Raw genomic sequence first — 6,597 nt, 5'->3', positions numbered from 1 at the left:
ACATTTGGGGGCAATTTTAAGATGAAAATCCTAGGACAACTGGTGTATTTGGGGACAAAAGTCGAGTCCCCATTTGGTTTAATGCCATTGGTGGGTTGGGGGTTAGGTTTAAGACTGAGGTGTGAGTTGAGTTTAGGTTAGTTTTAGGGTCATGTAGGTACCTGTGAGGTTAGCCTTAGGGTTGTTGGTCAGGGTTAGGCTGTGGGAATGTAATGGAAGACAATACTGTGCAAACATGTGTGTGTGTGTGTGTGTGTGTGTGTGGCCTTGTTTTTCCTACAGCGTGGGGTCCATGGTTAAGGAAAATGTAGCATTGTGGGGACCGGGTGCTTTGGGCCCCACAACTTTGGAGGCTGATTTTGGGTTGGGGGTTGGGTTTACAACCAAGGTGTGAATTGAGTTTAGGTTAGTTTTAGGGTCAGGTAGGTAGGTACCTGTGAGGTTAGTTTTAGGGTTTGTGGTCAGGGTTAGGATATAAAATTACCAAAAAATGAATGGAAGTCAATGGACGGGCCCCACAAGGATATAAAAACAAGTTTGTGTGTGTGTGTGTRTATACTTGTTTCTGCTACAGAGTGAGGACCATGTTACATTTTACCCAACAAAGTGAGGATATTTTTGGGAAGTGGCAACATTTTCCTAGTCCTCACTTTTTTTGCATCTCTGCTGCACTCTAGTTAGGTTTAGCGGTATGATGTGAATTAAGTTTTGGTTCAGGTTAGTGTTAGGTGTAGACTAGTAATGGTTAGTTTTAGGAAAAATGTCTGGGTTACGCATAAATACAGTTACAAAAGTGAATGGAAGTCAATAAGAAGTCCTCAGTTTGACACAAGTAAAAGGGTGAGTGTGTTTGTGTGTCTGTGTGTGTGTACGGGTTTTTGTAATATATGAGGTGTATTTTAGGACAAAATATGTGGGGACAATTGGGGGCCTAAGCCAAGTCCTCATTTGGTTTAAATGCCATTGGTTGGATGGGGTTTAGGTTTAGGACCAAGGTATGAATTGAGTTTAGGTTAGGTTTAGGGTCAGGTTGGTACCTGTGACGTGTACCTGTGAGGTTAGTTTTAAGGTAGAGGGTCAGGTTTAGGCTGGACAACTTTTGGCATTAGTACACACAGCCTGGTGAGGACCAGTTCCTAATGGGGACAAAAGATATTGGCAGAAATACCATTGGTGGGTGAGGGGGTTAAGTTTAGGACTAAGGTGTGAAGTGAGTTTAAGTTAGGTTTAGGGTCAGGTATGTACCTGTGAGGTTAGATTTAGGGTAAGGGGTCAGGGTTAGGTTGTAGAATTGGCCAGTAAATAAAATGGAGGTCAATGCAAAGTCCCCATGAGGATAGAAGAACTAATGTGTGTGTATGAGCATGTTCCAGAGGAGACTTGAGAAAATCAAAGCCTTAGAAAGGGCAAAGGGTTGAGAATGCTGTGTTTAGTCCACAGCGGCGCACCCTGCAGGACACCGTGGACCATGTGACGAGGATGATCACCCCCAACAATCATTCCGGTCACCCACCGACTGTCCTTTTGACCCAGACGATTCACACCTTCTCTCAACCTGCCTTTGCCTCTTCTCCTCATCTTTCCTCACCCACCTCTCTTTCACACGATTTCTCCCTCTTTACCTCATCAATAGGCTCTTCACTCCGGCCTCCAGCAACGAGCCCCGACAGGCCAAGCTGCAAGCACAGCCTTGAGTCACGAGTCGAAGAATGCCACTTCTCTGGTTTGAAGTGGTGCCGAGGTGACCAACACGACGGTGGGCTCGACAAGTGCACGTGTCTGTCAACCCCCACCCCCCAAAAAAAAGAAACGGGAAGCTCTAAGGAATGAAATGAAATCAAAGGGAGGTGAGATGACATGCAAACAGAACTCTGTTGCAGGTGGGGATAAGGATGTAAATTCTGCAAGACCATACTCAGCATCTGTAAATGTAAAACTGCATGTTTGAACATGAATGCCATTTCCTTTAATCCAACTAAAACAGATGTGCCTCTTTAGTTTTTTTTCCCTTTCCGGTAAAAAAAAAGGGGGGAAACTTTTTGCCCTGAACAAGCCATGTTCTGATGTGTCTGTTTCCTGCATTAACCTTTTCAAGGTCACTTTTCCTGCACCTACATCATCCTGTTACATCAGTAGCAACAACCAGATGTTGCCGCTTTTAACTCCTACATTTTAGATTTAATTAATCATCAAAACAAAACATACTGTAGAGATTTGTTGGTGAAATATCCTTCTCTGAAGCTGCAACCAACTGCAAATGAAGATACCCAGAAACAAGGAAACATCTGGGTTTTATCACCGAACAACTTTTTTTTTTTCATCCCCCAGGTGTTGTTTGGAAACTTCAAGATGGTGAGCGTGGGTTTAATTATCTGGACTTTAAACAGGATTACAATGATTAGCATTCAGAAGATGCTTAGAAAATTTACATAATTGCAGGTGATGCAACAAAACATCCGAGCAAATCCTTGGTAAAGAGATGAGTGTTCCTGTTTATCACTTTCAGGGAGACAGAGGAAACATTTTACAGTGCTCTTGCTCTCTTTTTACCACCGCCAACGGGCGAGGTAATGTTCTCGTTCGCATATGTCGGTCTGTCTGTCTGTGGATATTATTCTAAAACTTGTGGACGGATTGTCATGACATTTACACCACATGTGGATACTGGCACAAGTAACCCATCTTTACATTTTRGTGATGTTCCGGATCACGATGCGGATAAAGGATTTTTTTTTCTTTTAATCATTTCAGATCGGCAAAGCTGTGATGCTTTCACAGGGCTGCTATAAAAAAAAACAGTGAGAGCTTTCAGTGTTTGGACTTCAAACTTTATAAAAGTAATGTTAAAACCAGATGTAATGATGAATAATCCTTGCCATAATGTGCGCATTTTTACGCATTTGGTGCGCATTTAGAGAACGTTTTGTGACCACGAAATGCGTGACTGCACCATGACACCCATTTTTCCCCATTTCCTCAAACACACCACATTGACGGTAGGTTTGTACACAGATCGATGAAGATTGAGGAAGAGGACTGACGCAGTGGACTTCAGACTCGGAGGTTGTTTGTTTGTTTGTTAATTTTTATTATTATTTCAATTAGGCCAGATCAAGTTGAGAGCTATTTGTGCACCCCTCTATCCACCTCTCGCCAAACTTTGGGGGGGGGTGGGAAAATGCGCAGAGCGTGGTTGTGACTAGGGGTGTAAGAAAATATCGATACACTGAAAAATCGCGATATTTCATTGCCCGATACTGTATCAATATTCTAAAGCCCTGTATCGATTTTTTATTAAGGTTTAAAATGTCAACTTTCCTGCCAGCCGTTCATTTTTATGTTGTAGTTCAGCCTCTGACCACTAGTTGGCAGCAGTGAGCCAGCCATTTGGCTCCTCTACCTCTTGAGGTAGAGGCTATTGTTAAGTGTTGGGTGACCATATTTTAAATTAATATTAAAAACTAAAAGCTGCAAAAAATATATTTTCAAACTATTTATTGTCAAATTTAGTCTAATAACTGAAAACATGGATGAAATAAGAAATATAAAATAAATAAAGTAAAATACATACAAAGCAGAACACAGCTAAATGTATCAAAAGTATGTCTCTGTAATAATAGAATTTTCTGAGACAATGAATTTTGGTTTTTCATTTTTTTTCCCTGTAAGAGGTTTTTATTTAATAGAATTTTTGGACAAAAAAAATCGCAATATATCGCGATATATCACCTTGCTTATAGTATCGCAATATGTTGGGATATATCGTATCGTGACCCCTCTGTCATGATATATATCGTATCGCCAATTTCTTGCCAATACACAGCCCTAGTTGTGACCGCTGTGTGTGGTCCTCACAAAGATAGGAAGACGCATGTGTCTGTGTGATTAGACGCACAATGAAAACTCTGCTTTTTTAAATCACGTAGCACCGATGCGAAAGCTTTCAACAATAACGTCAGGTGATGAGTCTGACTTTTTCCCTTTTTTCCCCCACATTGGACTCCACCGGGAATAAATCCCRTGCAAGCTACCTGCTTAAATGTTCGCTACGGTAGAACTTATTTGGCAAATGTGTTTCCATCTCTGTGCATTTACTAGATTACAGGGAAATTGGACTTGGCGGAGGTTTGCACTCTCAGAGTGCTTCTAGTTTCTTCCTTTTTTTTAATCAGAGTAAAACACTGAGATGTGTTCTGACCTGAGCTAATTCTTTAAATCAAAAGAGTGAATTCTGATATATTATGAATGTTAGATTGAACATAGAAGTGAAGAGGCGTGGCTTTTCAGGCACATGAGGAATGTCTCACATAAGGGCAAGTCACGGTGGAGCCAGTGGGAGGGAGGGGAAAAAAAGGTGCAAAAAGAAAGAGGTGATTGCACCAGCCACTGGGAGGAAATGATCTTCTGTTACTTATCAAAGCACCTGCATCCTTATAGTGGTGAAAAGCCAAGAATCCGWTGAGAAAAGCTGCGAACACGCATTCATCGGTAAAATGTTCATTCATGGGGAAGGAAAGGGAGAGTCCCACAGGAATCTGCACCTTCAAGAAGAAAAATAATAATCTCCCGCACACTGAACGTTTGCTTTTCCTTGGTCCAAAAGCAGCATAAATCACCACGGGTTTCAAGCATTCTTGGGATTTTTAACATACCACTTCTGCTTTTTTTGAGCTCGTAAATCAAAATGGGACTGCACGGGGGTCCGAGACCATGAGCTCATCTTTTTCTTTTCCTCTAAGAAAGACATTTATTTAATATTAATGAGGTGTTTTTTAATGTGTAGTGAAAATGCTGAAAAGGTGGAGAAAAACAAAACAAAAACAAAAAAACAAAAAAACAGATTGTAAAACATATTTTATTTAATCATTTGTTATTGTACAATGTTGTGATAGTTTATATAATTTACTTACTGATGCAGCTTTGAACTGGTTTCAGTTTGCAGAAGAAGGATGGGAAAGAAACGGTGGGCATAGCTATATCTGGTAGATTTATTTTTGTTTTCAGTAGGTTTTTGACCTACGCATGGAGGACGAATCCTTCAGATAACCCCAAACATACTTGAGGTTCCCTAAATGCCACTTTATCATCAGAAAAAAGCATTTTTAAAAGAGGAAAAGTCTTAACCTTTTGAAAAATCAGCTGGTCAAGGTGATAAGGGGGTTTAAAAGGAGTAGAGTTGTGTTATTTTTCATACAAAAACTTTAGACTGGAACTCTTTATTATTCTTGATTCTTGCTAAATTGTAAAAAAAAAAAAAAACACTGTGATAATAGTTTATTACTGCAACAGAATGCGAAACTGCATCATCCATTGCATTTATTATTTTGAAAAAGTTAATGTGATTTGTGCATGGAGGTACATATAACAATTATTAGTGTTATTTATCTCTATTAACTTTATTTCCAAGTGTGTCATGCACCATGGTGCCCAGCACATGGCTTACAAGACACATTAAAACATGTGCATAAGTGTCATTTTCCTGAGTTGAGATTTGTTGGGCTATACTTCCCTCTAGTGGTAAGAAAATGTCAATGCCTTTTCCTTTTCTTGTTCAATTTCTTTCACATTGTAAAAATAATTGTGTACATGGTAATGAAAGCAGTATTAGGTCTTTTGCAGGTTTTTAAACAGGTTATGTTTGTTTTAACTTGTTTTTGTCAGTGTAACTGACTTGGAGTTAAGTTCTCAGTTTAGTTCTCTAAACAAACTTGGTTATCAATCATTAGATGTTAACCAAGCTAAGAAACAAAAGAAAGAACAAAGGAATGTGCACAAGCAGATTCAAAGTGCCTTTTTATCTGGGCTTATACTAGTTTGTATAGCTACTGTTTCTACATCATTTAAGCAAGAAAAAACTTAAAACTTAATCACTCTTGAAGCCCTGTGATTTTATGCCCATAAAAAGGTGCTTTAAGAATAAACTTACTGTATATWTATAATCTCTACCAGAAGCTGCCAWCATGGWTTYGAGCGAGGATATAATTTTAGCGCCTATTTTTCTGGTTTCACACTCACGTTTGTCTGTTTCGCTCCTCCAATGGGGTTCGTCCTCTCCAGTCTCACATTGTACCGGCCTATTAACGTGCGAGTTCACAATGGACGTCGGCGAATCCAGTGGAACTCGACCAATCAGAGAGYTTCTYATTCTTCTTCTTGTGTTGTTTTWTGGTAGCTGGAAAACTACAAAACGGTGCATTACCGCCACCACCTGGAATGGAAAGGTTAATGGTTTTATTTTTGTGACGTTAAAACAGGCCTTTATTTACTTATTTTCCTGTGATTGTATACAATAATCCTAATGTTTAAAAATATAAACCTCAAACAAAACAAAAAAAAATACAAGGATTTTTTAGGATTTAGGACACCAGCAAACAAATAATGTATTATTTAACAGGAAAAAAATGGGAGACTTAACAGGACAATTGTTGGAACTTCCGTGCTTGTTAAAAGTTTTCAGTGTCAGCTGTGGAAGTAAATATATGCCATCAGAATTTGAATAAAAATGCATCTGAATTTCAATTTTTTAAAAAAAATTCAGTGTCGTTATTTGTACATGTTTGCAATTTTCTCATGTTAAAAAAATTCACATTACTATTT

This window comes from Austrofundulus limnaeus, unplaced genomic scaffold (assembly GCF_001266775.1).
Source record: "Austrofundulus limnaeus strain Quisiro unplaced genomic scaffold, Austrofundulus_limnaeus-1.0 Scaffold365, whole genome shotgun sequence".
Taxonomy (NCBI): domain Eukaryota; kingdom Metazoa; phylum Chordata; class Actinopteri; order Cyprinodontiformes; family Rivulidae; genus Austrofundulus; species Austrofundulus limnaeus.
Note: the sequence above shows the minus strand (reverse complement) of the source record.